Source organism: Solea senegalensis, linkage group LG3 (genome assembly GCF_019176455.1).
Source record: "Solea senegalensis isolate Sse05_10M linkage group LG3, IFAPA_SoseM_1, whole genome shotgun sequence".
NCBI lineage: Eukaryota > Metazoa > Chordata > Actinopteri > Pleuronectiformes > Soleidae > Solea > Solea senegalensis.
Genome location: NC_058023.1, coordinates 26,758,987 through 26,778,166, shown reverse-complemented (window position 1 = coordinate 26,778,166; position 19,180 = coordinate 26,758,987). Strand labels below are relative to the sequence as shown.

General features: G+C 41.1%; 1 long non-coding RNA gene across 1 annotated transcript in view; it reads left to right on the top strand.

The window, feature by feature from the left end:
• LOC122767132 overlaps positions 1-19,180 on the top strand; it is a 160,438-nt gene that overhangs the window by 89,569 nt on the left and 51,689 nt on the right. The window lies entirely within an intron of this gene.

The window sequence follows — 19,180 nt, the reverse complement described above, 5'->3', positions numbered from 1 at the left end:
CAGCCTCTCTCTTTTTTCTCACACCAAATCCTGAATTCTTCCTGTATACATACACATAATAATAATAATCATAACATATTATGTCTGTTTCAAGTGATACACAGCAAAATTATATTTCCAGCTGAGGTAGTGAGGCCCGTGGTTACCATGGTAATGGCAAGTGCAGTTAAATTGTACAAAAAAAATAAAAAATACATCGACCTGCCACTTGACAAACAACAGCAGAGCAACTGAATGCAGCCGAGCATTTTTTTGATGCCGCGGTGATGCAAGAATTGGGCAATAGTAATAATTGTAAACGTGCTATTGTGCATTATGACAACATTGAAAATGACAGTTTCATACCCAGTTGCAGCTGTGCCACATGTCATTTTCAACTCCTCCATAAATCGACTGTACTTGGTCACTTGCTTTAAATCAATCATTAATCAACCAAGTTTGAATGCAAGAGACGCATAGAAAGAGAGTGAGGCTTTTATTTGTAAGATCACATGAGTGGGAGGAGGATTCAAACATCAATGTTTCCTTACATCAGAGAAAATACTTTCTTATACTTATCAGTAAAGGAAAAAAAAAACTGCAAGAATTCAGAGATTGAAGAAAAACTTTCAATTATGTTTTTACACGTGGCCCTAATAGTCTTCTGTATTTCCAAGTGCCAACGAAAGGTTTTAAAAGTATACTCAACCTCCCTGTTTATATACTTTGAACTGAATGGCATCAAAAGTGAGATTGTTAGATGGGGCAGGAAGAAAACGTGTGTGTGTGTGTGTGTGTGTTATATCCCACTCCCCGCTCTCTGTGTGGCATTCTGTCAGAGCCAGCCGAGTGACATTTTCAGGCAGCTGAACTCTGGGACCTTTCAGTGTCACCCTCTGTTGTCATTTCTGACTGCTACAGCCCAGACAATGATGCACTCGCACGATGTGGGGGGGGAAAATGATATACAGCCAACCTCAAGGCCTGCCTGCCTTAGACTTGTTTTTCCACTGCTCAATCAAACTGGCTCTTGCTTGCACAGAATACCACTCAGCACTTAGATCTGAACAAACAAAAAAAAGAAACTTTCTAACTCCGTAATGTGCACTCGAGAAATGGAGAAGCGGCCCGATGAAACTTTGATAGTTTCAATCCACTGACACTGATGCAAATATTATGTGGAATATCTGCCACACTTCCATTCCGTTTTTTTCTCACCATTAGTTTTTGTTTTACCGAGCCAAGAATCACAAAGCTTAACGAGTAAAATGCATCATCTTCATGGTTCATCATATTCCAGTTTGCGAGCTCCGTCATCTGTGGGTGGAAGAAAGTCAAAGTTTTAAAAGTACAAGTACTGCTTTGGACCGCCTGATCGATATAACATTATAAATGAAATCATACCATTAATAATACTGAAGCATCAGCGTGTGAGCTGCATATTGACTGTAGCAAGTTTCATAGACAAGGACATCAGATAAATCGGAGGGTGTCATTAGGTGAATAATCAGAGTGAAAATGAAAAGCAAAACACTATATGACACAAATCTATTGTTGATCTAATTTTTGACCTTTGGTGAGATATGAGTCACTTAAACATCTAATAAAATTAAAATGAAACCTTGTGTAGAATCACTTTTGAAGCCGTTAACAACAAATAGACAGGATTTTTGAAGAAGGCTGAAAAAAGGTTAACATTTTAATGTTATTTGTAATAATTGCGATCAAATCTTAACGGGGAGAACGACATTTCCCACTGAATGGAGTGGAATTATAAAGTAATAGAAAATACTAAAGTACCTCAAGCTCAGCCACCACTGTCCACCGTTAACTGTTTAATTGCCCCTGACAAAATCAAATAGGCTCGGTCCCTGAGGGAGAGTATAAGTGCACGCATCTTATCCATAAATCAGTTTTGTAGGGCCGATGCAAGGTGGCAGTGGCAGTTATAGGAGCCGCGGCCAAATCACATGCCTCCTACAAGGAAATGGACCTGTCGAAAAGGCCATGAAATAGTGCAGCAGACGTGTCACTCACAGCTCTGCTCCTTCATTTCATTAGCATACCCGTGTTTGTGTGTGTGGCAGCATGCACAGATGAAAACAGTTTGCAATTTGCATGTTTTTACGGATTCTAAACATGTGTCTGAGACACACACCTGCCCGCCTCTGACGACCACTTTGTGGCCAGGGTTTATCAGGAGGCAGGCCTCACAGAGATACACATCTGATACAGATCTGTTACCCACAGGAAAAAGTGCCGCATAACCTCTCCAGCAATCCCCCCACTTTAGAGTTCCATGGCAGTTCTGTGAAGCACAGAGTGCAGTGTGGCTGCCTTTTGCCCATGTTCTCCTTATTGATTTGAGTCTGTCTGTAACCTCATATCAGGGGCTTTGCAAAGTTCTCTGCTGCATTAAGGTCTGCTCCTAATTGAAGCCTCCCAGAGGCTAACTGGCTCGATTGCTCCGACATGTCAAAAAGCATCAGTCAGTTAAATGGGGCTGGGAGATGGAGAGCCGTTATTGCTGCTGCTGCCTGCAGGCTCTGACCTTGTGGTGAGACCGAGCTTGAAATGTCTCCTCATGCTTCCCTGGGACATCCTAGTCCTATTCTTGACTATAACATCCACCGCGAAGCAAGAGTGTGCATGCATGCACGACTGTTTTATATGCATTGTACGCGTGTGCAAGCTTGTGCAAAGATATCTGAGGCCCGAGGTTCCGGATTGAAATGAATGACAGTTGTTCTGAGTGGCTGGTGATCCTGCAGCAAATCCTCTCCAAGATTTATCCTGTGCTCCCGAGGATGGACAATTTCATAGCTGGATCCGGCAGCAGATAGGGTCAAAGCATAGAGCACTGCATGTAAAGGACAGCTACAGAATGTTGCCATAGAAACAGAGAGGTGATGATGAGGTGTGATACGGTACATACAGACGATGGTCCGTGTTACTATAGCATATAGTAATATAACTTTATTGCAAATGTACGAATGTGTGTACATGTTTTTTTTTTTTACAAGATTTCCCATGGACATTCAGATACAGTTTTTACTTCTCTAGTAGTATTTATTTGGGGAATAAGTCTGTCTTTTAGCTGTCATATTGCTCATTGTGTACATTTTTGTGTACATTTTTGTCTTTTGATGCTTTGCTCTGCACCTCTGTGTCAGCAAGGTAAAGAAACTAGCAGTTGACTTCAGAAGCACTTCTCAGCGTTATTGAAGTGAGTCGGTGGAGGGAGACGGTGCAAGCTTTCACGTGCCGAATTCAAACGAGCTTGCAAGTCTCCAGATGCGTCTCAAAAAGTCATGCATCGCTAATGAATAAATTGCAACCCATGTGTTGTTCTTCACAGAAGTACAGAAGGAGGAAGACGTGCGAAGCTCACAGAATAAACAAAGTACCGGGGGGGAAAAGGCTTGCTGCTACAGCCTGAAGGCAATGGCAGGGTGGAGGGTTTAGACTAAACCAAAAATCTGTCCTGCACAAAACCACTCATCCCCCGTATGATGAACTGATGTCAGCAACAGAACACCTCCAGCCTCTGGATTTTACCCCCAAGGTGTGACATGGAAGTGCTTTAGGCCAGCACCCATCACACTGTTCTGAAGCTTTTGTGTGATTGGCCAACAGCCACCTAGTGTAGAGTGCTCTTACACTGCAAGCTTCAACTTAAAACATATCTTTAACTATTTATTTTGGAGGTCTTTGGAGTGTTAATATTGATTTAAATAAAAATGTTTTCCTTTGAATAATGACGCTTTTATTATTGCGCTTCCATTATGTCCAGTGATTCAGATCAAATTTGATGCGAAAAGAAGAAATAGTTTTAGGTGTATTTGCTTGTAAATTAAACGGGTCCATTGAGTGAATATGAAATCTATTTACAGATATAATTTAGCCAGTGTAGCTTCACAACAAAAAAATAGATTTTCAGTGCACAATACCAAAATTGGCCATTTCTGACGTCTGCCTTGCTTAACTGAAATTTGAAACAATCGGAACACACTTACTAACGTCTACCTTGCTACTAGATTTCAAATCAATAGACATGTTTTTTTTATAAATGATGCCCAACTGTGCAGCAAGTCAATGACAGCAGTTTACTCAAGTAAAAAAACAGACAAACAAAGATGTTTTTGTTGTGAATTTGTCTTCAGTGACGGAACCAACTAATATTGTCCATACAGTGCATGAAAACACACAGCCACCAAATGACAGTGATGCCCCCATATGTCGGTGTTCCACCAAAACTGAGATTTGAACAAATACAGTACAGACACTCCAGAGCGTTCTCTTAAAATGTTGCAGCCAGACCGTTCTCCAGCACTGACTGCACAACTGTGTAGATTGATATATGAGAGCCAAGGGACATTCTAATAAAGTTATTCTCTGTTATCTTACTCTTGTCTGTCTTTGACTAATCAAATCTATTCTGCTTGTTTAGCCACTTTGGCATATGACTAGGATTGGGGCTGAAATTTGCAGAGGCAGTTTGTGTATGAGCACTTTCTCTTTGATGCTGAAGGATTATGACTTCAGTCTGTTCCTGTCACACATTGTACCAGACCAGCAGATAGAGATGCCAGAAGGGCCTCTGCTTGTGCAATGCTGTTTGCTTGGAACTGGCTATCGACACCTGCCATAAATCACTCTGATATATTTTTTTTTTTTTTATGCGGCGAGTCCCTCCGAGTGCTGCTAATGTTTCCTCTGCCTGGTTCCGTTGTAAGTCGTTCAACCTGAGTGGCAATGCATGCCATTGTGTGCGTAATGGGACTTTCTGGAACCAGCTTGGCAGAGATACTGGCTCTGGTTTCGACTGACTTAACCCCAACTCCCCTGACCTTGTGTGACACTTGGATTATATGAAACGGGCAAATCAAATGTAGCCTTGACTTATAAGGACTTGTCACTGTGGAAGGCCCAGTCCTACATAAATCCTGTGTTGATATTAAAATGGATTCTATGATTCTTAAAACACTGTCACGTTGCATTACAAAATCCGTCTTTCAAATGCATGCTTACTCTACGGTTCCCTGCACATTAGTGAAACTGATTTGGACCGGAGCCTTGACTTACAAACAGGGAAGAAATTGGCCCGAGAAGCAGTGAATCTCCTAAAGCAGCCGCAACATTTTTGCCTTGAGTTGATCATTTCATCTCTGACCTGTGACCCCCCACTAATCTCCCTCCACAGCACAGTGACTGCAGCTTACATGTCTTGACCTCTGCTGCCTTAAGTCTGTCACACTCTTATCAAATGCTCTCTGATGGCAGCAGGCGGCCCCAAGCAAGCAAACTACCTGATACCATCTGTCTGGCGGATAAGGGAGACGTCCTGCCCACCACCACCACCCTCCCCAACCCCAGTCCATCTATTATAAACTATGGTAATTTAAGAAAAACTTACCTCTTCAGTTGCATTTTTCTTCATCTTGTGTTTTTGCTAGTTTGTGAGGGTGTCTCATTTGTGTCTCAAATGTTCATGATAAGCATCGCTCTTATAGAACATGAATATTAGAATATGTTTGTCTTTAATTGCCAAGAATGTCATATCTTGTTATATCTGCTTGAGTCTAAAGTTAGTTTACATTTAAGAAAAGTAACTTTGATTCTATGCCAATATGGTGATTATCATAGGCAAACCAATGAGGCACTGGCTTTTTCTACATGTCTCTGCAAAAGTACATTGGCTACTGTTCCAGTGATGCCAATTAAGAGTTTGGAAAACACAAGTGACTCTCAGCGTCTTTTTAAATTTGGCACAGTTTTCACTTCAGAAGGAGCCTGGCTCAAAGAGCTTCAAAAAGTGTATTAAATAGCTGAAATGCCACAAATGAAAAAAGGCAAGAGCAAAAATTTGACTGAGAAATTTGTCGATTATTTACCACTACACGGGTGGTGTAGTAGTAAGTACTTGCGACCCAGTCGTCAAAAAACAAGGGCCCTTCTGCATGGAGTTTGCATGTTCACCTCGTGTGTGTAAGTGCTCTCCACTTCCCTCCCACAAAAACATGCAGACTTGGGGTTCAGGACACTACGTCCAACTGAGACAATATGTTATGTCTGATTTTTGTTCCTGCCACTGACTCACTAATTAGTACCACACTTATCAAATTACCTCACCAGTAAAATAAACAAATAAACAAATGAAATGTGGAGTTTGTGCTATTCTACTGAAATACAGAGAGGAAATCGGGCAAGACGGATGGAAATGGACAATGACAAATTATTTGTTTTGAACTTTTTTGTTATTTGACCTCATCTGGCCATCGACTTGGATGCAGTTTTTAATTTTGGCCGCCTCTAAATGGTCAATTTAAAGACGCTTTTTCTGACACCCCTGCTCTAAATTGACTATAGGTGTGAGAGTGGATGGTTGGTTCTCTCTGTGCGGCCCCCAGTGTCAGCTGGGATTGGCACGAGCGGCCCTCATGTGGAGGAGAAAGTAGTATACAATGATTGACTTGAGTACATTCGTAGTTACAATCACTTGAGGCTGTGTATAAATGTTTAATACATACAAATAATATTGAAAAGATCATCCAGCAGTTTTCATAATTCCCTCTCGTGCGTAACACTTATGGACTTGTATTCTCGATCACACAGAAATCCATGAAACAAAAAGAACATGCTGCTAATGAGTCATCCCACGCACATCATTCACTCTCTCTCCAACAGGAACACGCATACTGACGAATGACGGGTGTTTTCACATCCCCTTCATTCCAGGTGCACGGTAATGAGCCTGTGTTATGTTGCTGCTTTGTTTTCTTTATGAATGAGACAAATTTCATCCGGCATTCCAGTCAACTCATTCAGTGTTTTTCCCCCGTAAATGCTGTGCCTCTGAATGAGGAAACCACGTTGTATTGCCGATGTGCAATTTCTCAACAAGAACATGGGATTAAATTAAAAATAATCACCATTGCTGACCTTTCAAATCCTCTGTAGTACATTTAGGAAGTGTTTGTCTTCATGTTTTACAAAATAAAAACATTTGTATTTAAAATGCAACTCACGTCGTCACAGTGAGGTGCTTTATTCAGTGGCTGCCACAGTTAAAGGACTAAATAAAGTAATTTGTCGTGGTATTTGCCCTATACTTCAGTGAAGTGGCACTCCACTTTGCAGTGGTCATCATGAATGTGAGTCACTTTTGAAAGGTGATGGCCACTGAAGCACTCTTATAATAGCGGACTCTGAGAGCTTTATGGAGTGGCAGACTGAGGAGAATCATTTGGAAGCCATGTCATTTTTTGTATGCCGGGTGTAGAGCTCTCTAATTCTCGACCACTACAATCAGCGCCTTGTTTTCTACTCCCCTTCCATTGTTTTTTTTTTCTTTGTTGACCATGGAGGATAGTAGCCACCATTTGGCTAAGTAAACAAGCAGGCACACCCAAAAGCTCCTAATTGATAGCGATGGCCAATTTGGCCTTGTTTCAGCCACATCGGGTAGTATTTTTTTTTAAACGGTAGGCCCGGGTGATGTGATGTGACACAACAAGACAATTCAATAAGGCTGTGTTTTATGTTCTGGTTTGCCAGGCGCCCTCTGAAGCCACAGTCTGCTGATTGCACCCTTTATTTCTCCGTACAGTGAGCTCATTTGACAACAGCACACAAATAACAGACTGTGAAAACCCACAACACTATCCTCCATTAACACACACACACACACACACACACAGATTGTTTTTTCCAGTTTCCCCACAACCCCCTGCAGCACACCTGTGTACACATGCACAAGCGTATACACATTGTATTTATTTTTGCTCTTTTCTCTTTCCTCCAACACAATTTGGAAAGTGGCACAGTGCCGAGTTCCACCAAGGGGGAAAAAAAGGACAGAGGGAGAGAGAGCGAGAGAGAGAGAAAAAAAAACTTTAAAGGCAAATAAACAAGAGTGGGAGCCACTGCCAACGTGCTTGCTTGCGTTCTCTACCGTATAATATAAATGGAAGTGCGATAAGGTTCTTATATAACCTCCCACGCTGGGTTGTAACTGTGTTCCTGCATCTAGACTCATAGGCTAATACCATATAACCTCTGTATACACAGGACACATATGGACATGCACCTATTGCACAGGCAGACTGATACACAATATATTAGTTTAGTACTGGGATTTGTTGGTGGCACAGGTTTTTAAATTGTTAAATGCCTTTTTTTTTTTTTTGTATCGTGTTTATGAAGGTATTCAAAAATCTCTGCCTGAAACAGCTGCAGCAGTTTTGACACAGAAAACAAACAAAAAAAAACAAAACAGAACAAAACAGGTGCATCTGTAGCTATGCAGGTGCATCAGTCTAATTTGATCACTGAAGAAGTACTTGATGTTATGGGGTAATTACATGTGCCAAATAAGTGACTTTGTTATGCATGCCAGGCTCATCATCAATTACTCAAATATAATAAACAGAGGCAGGTGCTTGTGAGCGCTAAGACATTTTAATTGATGGCAAGCCTCTTTCTCAACGCAGAAACACCACTACTACTTTTGCAGGAGGAGACAAAAGATCATAATTTACCTTTGTACCTCGTTAATCAACAGTGCTGAGGGCCTCGGGTTTTATGCACTATACAGGGACACATTGGTTTTTATGTTCTGTGGAACGGGGATGTAACAAGGCCAGGCCGGGGCTGGTGCACCAGACCATTTCACTTACTCATATTATATATCATCATCCTTGGGACAGCGTTTGGGGAGAGGAAAAAGGAGCCCGTCCACATCTCCTCCTGTCCTCCGGAGCAGCGCGTGAGACATTTCTACTCTGAGACACGGAGCGGGGGGATTGATAAAAGAAAGCACCACAACACAGCACAGACAGTAAAGAGATATTCAGCTGAACAAGACTACTTTATATCCTGTCACATATAGGAAATAATGTCTATAGCTGCATTTTTTTTTCTGTTCGAAACAGAAGTATTTTTGTCAACTTAGTTTTTATTCAATTTTGAAATTTAAATTAAGATAAAATAATTATACCTGACTGTATGAATTCTGTTTTATTGCCCCATTGTTCAGTGCAATGGAGGCTGCCAGTATTCAAACAAAAAGATTCAAAATATTAATTTGGCAAGTGTAGTGTTGCCAGTGGGTGGATGTATTTATTCTTGGACTAGTTGTCTATAGGCTAAACTAAAAAAAAAATAATAATAAATTTGCATACCGCATACTTGAAAGGCTTCATAGGTTGACCTTTTCATTTTACTTCTGGAAAAAAAACAAAAACCCCCCCACACACAATTCATTTCCCAATCTGCCAAAACTTTAATGCAATTTGCAGTTTAATAAGCTTGAAGAAGCTACAAACCCAATAAGTTAGGAGGTGACAAAGGCCACGACTGATTAAAGGCAGCTCTCATTAGTAAACATGTTGAGCGTTGCGAGGGCCTGGCCTTTCGAAGTCTGAATATGAAGTAATGGCGTGTTTTATTCAAACTAAGATACGTGCTATGTTAGAAAGAACTGTAGCCTCTTGGCATCCGTATCGCTCTGTATTCATTCTGCGCGCTGTAGCCCTGCTCTGCTGAATAGAGCTTTTTTGGGGACGTGACCAGCCCTTTAGGTAAATTGCCTGTGACAGTACAAGTGCCCATAAACCATCCTTATGGACAGTAGAGGGAAAAGGCTGTTCCCCAATATTCTCTATTGCCTAATTAGAACCACTGGTGTCTGTATGTGTTTGAGTCAGTGTGGGATCACCGAGGGCCGCAGGTGAAGCTCGAGATGAAAGGTTTTGGCCAAAAGAAAAAAAAATGGGCTATTCTCATTGTACTTAATGCATCAGGGCAGATGGAGGAATAGTGAAGCTTTAAGGCTCTGGGGAAAGCGAAGATGAAGCCAAAAGGATGATGGGAGATGAAAAGAGAGTTCCTCTCACCATTGGCTGTTTTGAATGGTGGCCGGACAACCTGAGGATAAAGATACTTGAGGAACACCTGCAGGTATTATTCTGTAATAGCAGTCTGCTTACTATGATTCACTTTCTCATGGGGACACAATGGAACTGTGCATTATGCAAATTAATACATTTTAATGCAAAAACATTTTGAGGTTAATAGGTTCCTTTCTGGGCCAAATGCTCAAAAAAAACTTTTACAAGTGGTCCAGAGGATTGGTTCCGCTAGCGGCGACAACATGGCAGCCATTTCGGGTGGCATGTCATGTGCTGTTTTTGCCAGTATGTGGCTTAAATTGTTATTTTAAGACCCTAGAGTCTTTACAGAGGCAGTTCTGTAACCCAATTCTCCTAAGTCCCCCACTGAATTCCCACAGAATTTGAGCGTTGATGCAGACGGAAGAGGCAGCAAATGCCATTGCCTCTGTGTCACGGTTACTGGCCCGAACTGATCGAGTGGACCAATTCTAAAAGGTGAAGTTAAGTGCTATTCACTTACAGACCCATATTTATCAACATAGGGCCCAGGTTAAAAAAAAAAATCTTCTTAAAGGTCCCATGGTATTCAATATAAATACATAAAATGAAAAGTTTGTGTGTGTCTGTCACCTCTTTAGGATCTTTTCATGGGCGCTACTGGTTATGTTTAGGGCTAAGATTTGAATAGTGGTGAAGGTCAGACATGATATCTTGGTTATACTGTCTCAATTAACTTCATTTAATGTGGTCTGAAGAAGAATAACTACACAAACCTGCGTCTGTGTGTGTTTGTGAGCGTGTGTGTATATGTCACCTGTGGCAGCTGCACGTAGCAGCGCTCCTCTGAAGTTGCTTTCCTTCTGTGAGAAAACACACACTTAATATGCGAATGCTGATGGTCTTTCCCATTAACACTGATCTACATTGTAAAAGCAAGTGCCCCACATTTCCTCAGTACTGTAAGAAACCTGAGTAAGAAAAAAGAAAGAAAATAATCTATCTGTAGCGACTGAAAATGAGGCAAACAAATACTTTTAGCTGACTTCGGAGTGTCCTTGTGTTTCTGCTTCAGTGAAATCTGCGTTTGAAGTGAACTGCTTTCGTAATTTGAGGTGAAGTGTGTATATGTGTGTGTCTGAGCATGAATCGGTGCAACTGTGGATGAGGGGATGAGCATTTACGTTTTCCTACCAGTCCAAAAACATGCAGAGGTTAATTGTGAAATTGACAGTGGGTTGTGAGTGAATGTTGTTTGTCTCTGTGTGACTCTGTGATGGACTGGCGACCTGTCTAGGACTTTCATATGGAGAATAAATGAATGAATTAATTTATTAATGTATTAATGTATACAACACTGTGTGTGTGTGTGTTTCTTGTAAGTGGCATATGTAATCTCGGAGCAGGTGGGCTGATGAGAATTGATTGGGTGAATGAAATTATCAGATGCTGCTGAAGGCCACCGTGTGTGTGTGTGTGGGTGGGTGGGTGGATGTGTGTGTGTGTGTTTTCAGAGACAGGTGTTTCTGCCAGTTAGCTTTTTTTGTTGTTTTTTTCCCCCCTCACCCCAAATGTGTGTGTTTAGAACATACAGTAGATTAATCACTGTCAGACGCTGCTGAGGGCTACCCAACATCTGGGTGCGCACTCAGGTTTTGCAGTGTGTCTGAATCCGTGCCCGCGTGTACACCAGTGACAATGCCCTTGTAGATTACACGAGGACAGCAATCTGTGTTTAGCACACTCACCCTTGGAGGGTGGATTATAGAGCTAACAGTGTGGCAGGTTCCTGTCGCCACACATACACACACACACACACACACACACACACATTGTAGGTCGTCCTGCCTGGTCCTAAAGGGCAGATGCAAGGTGGTGATCAGCTGAGAGCGGGGAAAGGATGTGCTTATACACTGATGCTCATTTATCTGCATTTGCACATGTGCTGACTGCCTGATTAGTTAGCTGCTCGCAGTATTCACACCCTGCAGGCTTGTTGTGCTGGATGTGAGAACAAGGAAGAGGAAGCATTTTACCATTTGCGGTTCTATTTACATTTGAACTCCATTGTTCTGCCTGAAACACTAATTATTTACTCCGACTCCACAGTTTAAGATATCACTGGATTAAATTGAGTCATTTTATTATTTACATTTGAATTATACTTTTGTGAAGTTTTAACTCATTTCACACTTTATTGATGTTCTTGATGCCTATATGCCTCACTTCTAATATTAACATTTTAGAATGTCCGTATTAATTTGAGGTGTCATAGTACTTAAACACAGAATACATCTTCTGTCTTATTTCATCTACATTATTTCACGTTATTTAAACTAAATGTCTTTGAAAATATCCGTCAATTGGAATTTACATGGCCTTGCAGTTTTAAGGACATAATGATTAAGTTATTATCAATCCTAAAATAACCTATGGATATGATGATTTGATTTCTGGCCACATGATGGATTTATGTCAAACAAAGGTGCATCATCTGCAAAACTGTAAATCCTCATTATCTAAATGACACTTGTCCATCCCTGTGGTCACTCATCTCCCGCTGGCCTTTCGTTTTCGTACTCAAAGTCGTGCAACTATCATCAAAATGAAACCCACTCCCTCCACATTAAACTCCTCACATGCACAAGATGAATACAGGCACATCTGGACGTATATAAGGTCACACGCGCTCTCGTAATGTCTGTAGTGAACGCACAGCGGCACACTCCTCAGTCTTCCACTGTGATCTCAAGGACACTCAGTCAACATTTACTGCATCTCTGATGGCTTTACGGCCACGTTATGGCTGCCTCCCTACCTCCTCCTCCTCCTCCTCCTGTTTTCTGTTCTCCTCCTCGTGCCATCAGCAGGTCTCAGCCTTTTGTGTCGTGCTGTAATTAACCACACAACAGGGAGTGGCTCAGCATCTAACTTCTGACTCTGATGTGAAAGAGCAGGCTTCCAGCTTTAAGCCAAAACCATCTGCTCCCCTTTTTCTTAATTTAGCAAGATCTACATGTCATTTGAAACATGTTATTCCTTCTTGGTGCAACAGCTTGAATGTGTTTCAATTTTTACTGGGCAACAACAGATGCACAGTGGGATTCATTTTCCTGCCTTTTATGTTGGTTGATACATGCAAACACCAGCAACACCAGTAAACAGCTTTTTTGAGAATATCGTTTTTTTCTGCTGGTAGTTTTGATGTTGAATTGGAAATGTCTAATTACACTCAAAGCACTAATGTATCCTCATCGGATGAATGTGTTTTGAGGTGTTGAACATCACGACTAGACATGGTTTGCAATTCATGATATGTTTTTTTTTTGCAAAATAATGATGTTATGTTGTCATGTAGCACAGGAGGAATTTGTATATCAGGAGGAATAAAAGTTTTTATTGCCCTCAGTGAATGTTTTCCCTCTGATTTGGACATTTTTCTATCAAACCTTTGATATTTCTAATGTGCATAATGAAGAATAAAGTGGAGGAGAATTATTTTAAGTATAATTGCCTAAATATTAGGGTTGTTAATAGATAGAGAATAGAAGAATAGATGAAAAATTAACTAATTGAAATTGAAATTTGTTAATCTAGATGTGTTATATGTATGTTTCTTTTTAAACGCAGAACTACACATAGATTTCAAAGAGACTCCATCCTGTATGCAACGTGACCATGTGTTTACATCATGACAAAATAATCCACCTGAGGATGTCCTTAGAAACTCAGACATTTCACATTGTCAGCCACCCAGGGTAGGTACCCAAATGGAAGTCTCCGGGCAGCTACCAGCATATTACGGGCATTATCAGTGATGAGAGTGGTTAGTTTGACACTTTCTTTCCACTCGTTGGCAATGTGGAGGAATTCCTCTGCGCCGGTCTAAGCAATTAGTCTCGCCTCTGTTTTTGTTTTTGACAGTCAAGGTAAACAATCGCACCTTCCAGTCATTATCAATAAAATGTGTCATGACACCCAGGCGACCTTTGTTTTATCGATGGTTCCGTCATTCAGCTTCTTAAAATGAAACCTTCCGCCTGACACCTTCCATCTTCAGCTACCATCTCTGTCTCTCCTGTCTGTCTATCTGTTTTGTGCGGATAATATCCGGCTCTCACGTCAGAGGTCAGCGTAGACCAAAAGTAAACCAACTTGAGTTAACTGCGTTAAATTATTTGAACGTGTAAAATTTAGCAGCCCTACTAAATACTATCTGTTACAGATATGATATTGGAACAAATAAGGATTAGAGAAAGCTATTTTAGTTTACAATTATTTTTGGACCAGACAGGACGCCAGTGGCTAGCATTGTTGCCTCACAGCAACCAGGTTACTGGTTCAAATCCTGGTTCAAGAGTTTGTATCTGTGCTCATGTTGTTTCTGTCCGGGTACTCTGGCTTTCTCCCACAGTCCAAAAACATGCACTTTGGTGATTAGGTTAATTTGACACGCTAAATTGACCGTAGATGTGAAATGGTGAAATGTGAGAGTGAATGGTTGTTTTGTCGCTGTATATTAGCCTGCGATGGACCGCCCCCGGTTACTCTCATTTGGAGAATAAAGTGGTGGACAATTATTTCCCTTGCCAAGCTTCCAGTAATAAGGCAGAAAATACTGGGCACATGCAGATATGTTTCACAGAGGTGGAGGGTTGGTGTTGTTTTGTAGCTGCGGAGAACCAAACAGAGACATGTCATCAAAACCTGTCACTGTAGTTGTTTGCTAGAGCTCTTCCCCATCGGCCATGGTCCAGATTCAAGGGTAGCAACATTATCTTAAACTCACAATGTTGTACATACCTGATCACACGACTCCATACAGCACTGCATTGCTACCCTCTTTTTATCCACTGGTGAAGGCTGAGAGGAAGAAAGGGTGACAATTCATTTGATTCCTCCATGAATACTCTTCTTCTCTCTTGGGGTGATATTGAAAAGATGCTCCAGGCTTTCCCTTCAGCGACGCGCCAAGCAGAGAGGCTCCTGGGAAATATTTTATTCAGGCGACGCCAAATTTTGTACTCGGCTCCCACACAGACGTGAACAGGCAAACTGCAGCTTTTGTAAAAAGAGGCAGCTTTGTCCCATATTTTTAGTCTCTTCAATGCTTCATGTTTTCATATTAAGTCGAATTGTATTATTCTAAAAGACTGACTTTGAAAGATGAAGGTTTGTCGCCACTTGAGTTTAAATGTTCATAATGCCGCCTCAAGTGGCTTTATAGAAACACTTAAGATGCAATATTACTGACATTGTACCTTCACTGTTACTAAGCCTTGTTTGCATTGTGGTATGGTTTGGTTTGGTTTGGTACAGCACGGTATGTTTTGGAACAGTAAAGCCCTCGGTCAGGCTTGTGTTTAGACACCACCCCGCCACGTGACAACACAACAGATAGCCGGCGTTGATGAAACACCGGTCACGAGGGAGTGACACTTTTCTGTCGCCCAATCAGCTGACTGTCATGGGTCTAGCTCCACCCATACCGTACCATGCCATTACTCTGGTACCCCAAGGGAAGGGTTCCGGAAAATGGAACAGTTGGTATTGTAGTGTTCGTAACGTAAAAAAAAAAACACGCCGTTAATCATGTATATCAAAGAGAACATATATAACTCACTTAATAAACAAAGACATAGAAGCAAACCTCATGCACACATGGCTGCTCTCCCTCCATTAGCTGCTCTCGCTGTATATTTTTGCCATTACCTGGGGACTGGTGATTATGCTGCACGCAAACACCAAATATCCACCCACACATTTTAACTTTCCTTCCATCTCGCCTCATTAGCGGTGCCCACGTGTGCGAGCACCTCACCCTCCTCCAAACCCACCCCGAATAAAGGCCCCTTACGAAAGTTAATGAAGTGGACGTCCCCTGCTAATGTGTGGCTGTTATACATGTTTTCTACATTTTGCATGTACTGTATCTCCAGTTCTCAGTGTGGGTGTTCCATTGTTTTCAATTGCTTACCCCAAGTAATTACCAAAGGTGCAAATGTGATATTTCTTGCTGGTAGCCTCATTTAGCTGAAGCGACCAGGATCATTCATTTTACTAAATGGCAGCGCAGTTTAAAACCAACACTGCTTGCTCTGAATGGGGAAAATAAATAATTAAAATAAATAAGGGGATTGTGCCAACCAGTGCTAATTTATAGGTAATCAGTGAGGGAATTTCTCTTCTAAATGACTTGAGTTACTGCCTGTCAGCTTATACAGCTGCAGACCCTGTGTGCTGCCTTCGTCAGCTGTTTTCTTTATATCCTTCCTTTGTGCATTTATAACTTATCGGCAATGATTTTTCACAACAAAGGGCCCCGAGAACTTCCAGCTAATAATGTGCAAGTGTGTGCATTTATTTTATATGCGTGGAGGTATTTCTAATTCTTTTTTTTCTCCTCCACCTGTTAAAAATACCTGCATGCACTCCAGTGGAAACAAATGTCTTGTCAAAACTAAATCTCTCCTTGTTTTGCAAGCGACGAGAAATTCATTACATTTTAAAGCATCTATTTTTTATTTTTTTTTGTTAGACATGATGATGTCACTCAACCAGGTCAACCTAATGGAACAATAAAGGATTCAATAAGGAATTTGTCATACTGCAGTTTTTTTAAACTTTCTATTTAGATACAGTATGTTGATATGATGAGCGACAATTACATCATTGAGGCCAATGGTAGAAAAATCCGATTAAGTAAATGAAAGAATTGCAATTACTTTAAAGTAGCACTGTAAAATTTGTTTTAATGGGCTGCTATTGCATCCCAGCAGCTTTGCCTGAACAGTGAAATCTCTCTTGCTGAGTTTTTTTTGTAGGTTGAAGTCTTTATGGAAAATAGAGCTGTGGATAATGTGAAGAAAAATGCACGATGACTGGAAACGGATCTTGTCTATACTCTGGTGTTTCTGCAATATGAATTTTGAGACTTTGGAAGTGGGATCAGTAGCTGATGTTTCTCTCCTCTGATTGGTCACTTAACACTCAGCCGTAGAAAAGTGAGACTTGTGTTCTGTGCGCTTGCAGGGTAAAAATCTTGCATTGCATAGCTTTGAGTCGCCATCAAGCGTTGTAAATACAAACCATTAACCATGTACGTGCATGCGTTCCTTTGCTGTGCTCTGGACGGAGCGGTCCGACCTGTTGAATGGAATGATTCCCTCAAGTAGCAGATTGTCCTACTAATCTTAAGATTAGTAGGACAGTGCAATCAGCAGTGAGGGGTTGCTGACACAGAGGCGTGTGCTTTGCTGCCGTGGATCTCCTCTCTCCAGATTCAGATGTTGAAGGGCAGAAGAAGAGAGGGGAACAAATGGAAGGAGGGCAGGGAAGAGGGATGGAGCATGCATGTGCTAGAGAGCTGTTTTTCTTTCTGTCCACACATTTTTACTCAAAAACATCCCTCAGGTGCACTAGTTATTATGAAGCACAAAATTGCCTAATGTGCTTATTTCGACCGCAAGAGCAGCAGGCGAGCAGGAAGACGGGGTATAGCTCTCCGAGGGAAAGACAGTACAATAAGACCTGTAAGCACAATCTAAGTAATTAGATGTTGAGGCTGAAATTAAAGCCCCGTGTGTGCACACACAAGCCACACACTTACACCCACACACTGCATGCAATCACAAACGGCAACAAAACAGATGAATCAGACACACACACACACACACAATTTCTGGTAATTTCATATGATTAATTCCAGAGTCTATAATGAAAATAAATATTCTAGGCTAATGTAGCTATTCATCTTTTTGTCTACTTGTTTTTCTCCCGCGTCGCCTTTTGACCTCTTTGCCACACAGTCTTATTAACGGTGAAAAATAATTTGACTATAATTTTCACATCTCCCATGGTGTAGTTGGCAGGTAGCAACTCATTTTGCTCGCTGTTTGAGACAAAGAATGGTGTGATTGAAAAACGGCAACATATGAAATAGGAGCACGAGATAGTCAGAAAGAGCGAAAGTGAGGCATTTGTGAGAGGAAAACTGGAAAAATGAGGCACAGCCAGGAGAGCAAAGCAGTGAGTGGGGGAGGGAGAAGGGGACGAAAGAAAATCTAAGGGATTGGATGAAAAATAAAAGATAAAAAAGGAGGCGTATTAGTAATGTGCGTATGTGATTTATGCCTGGGGAGTTATGTGTCTCCTGGTGAGGCTCCCTGATGATTCCCTAACCTGGGATTGAGGGAGCTGTATATCATCACTTTTTGTTGCAATACATACCGGTGGATAAAAAAAGTGTTTAAAGCCACATAGAATTGAAAGTGTTCCAACGGAGTGTAATATCCTCCCCTTTCCAGTGTTTCTTTGATTTATTTGTTGTTTAACTTAAACAGGGACAGTGCATGTTGTTACCATTTCTGCAAATGTGCCAGAGTTAGCCAAGAATCTATTTTTCATCACTACTCCCTGGACGGACATAACAACATGGGGCAAAAAACAGAATATAAAATTGAAATAAAAAAGAACACTATTAAAATAGACAGAAATCAATGTTAATACGAAACCCTATGATATTAATAGCTACTACAAAGACAGGCAGTATTTATAATTTGAAACATGCAATGCAGAGACAGAAAAACTGTGTTACATAGCTAAAAACAGTGATAAGAAAAATACAAAACAAAAGCACAAAATGCCTGCACACAATGTTAAACATATAAACCAGATTACCACAACACAGTACAATAAAAGACAAAATATTTCACAAAAACTTTGCCTTTTGATAGAAAATATTGAGCAGAAATGCAGGTCCTCTGTCATACAACATTACCCACACTAACTGTTTGGACACATATCTCAAATCACTGGTTTGGTTGTTGTAATATACTGAGCAGTGGATGAAAATGGATCTGTTTACCTTGTTAGAAGGGAAAAAAGAAAAATAGCTGTGGTGATTTATTTTCAGCAAAGCACAGAACACATCCACAGGCTATTGTTTCATAGTTGTGTCTATATGCCTTTGCGTAAATGCTGTGTATCAAGCTGGCTAAATAACCTCTCTTGGCTGGATAGAACTACAAACACATGGTCACACTGTGGTGCCACTGATACTTCATGCTGTGAGGCGACACTCACACACACACACACGCATGCAAACATGTCTACATATGTGCACACAGACTTACAGTGGTTAACAGACATGCTGTGCGATTTCTAATTCCACACTTCCCTGCTAACTTCTATTGATTTTCAATCCATTGGTCTCATGCTGATCACAGCTGATGTTATGCTATGGAACGCGTTTTGGCGAACGATCTGTTCGGAGATGATGCTGTAATACACACCGCGTTATGTGCTGCGCT